Source organism: Penaeus monodon, chromosome 15 (assembly GCF_015228065.2).
Source record: "Penaeus monodon isolate SGIC_2016 chromosome 15, NSTDA_Pmon_1, whole genome shotgun sequence".
Taxonomy (NCBI): Eukaryota; Metazoa; Arthropoda; class Malacostraca; order Decapoda; family Penaeidae; genus Penaeus; species Penaeus monodon.
In genome coordinates, this window is record NC_051400.1 from 24832861 (window position 1) to 24833073 (window position 213).

The following is a 213-nucleotide window of genomic DNA, read 5'->3' on the forward strand; positions in this document are numbered from 1 at the left end:
TTAAAGGTTAGTGTTTAAGTGTCAGCTGCTTAGAAAGAAAGACTGTTCCTCAGACTGAAGTTGTTTTTTCTTCTTTTCTCTCCTACGATTGGACGCAGTTTCTATTATCGTAATTAATCTTGTCATCATAATCAGAATCGTCACCATAATTAACGCAGTCAACCTCATGATAATAGTGCCTGTCGTGCTGTAATCATAAACGTAATTAATCTT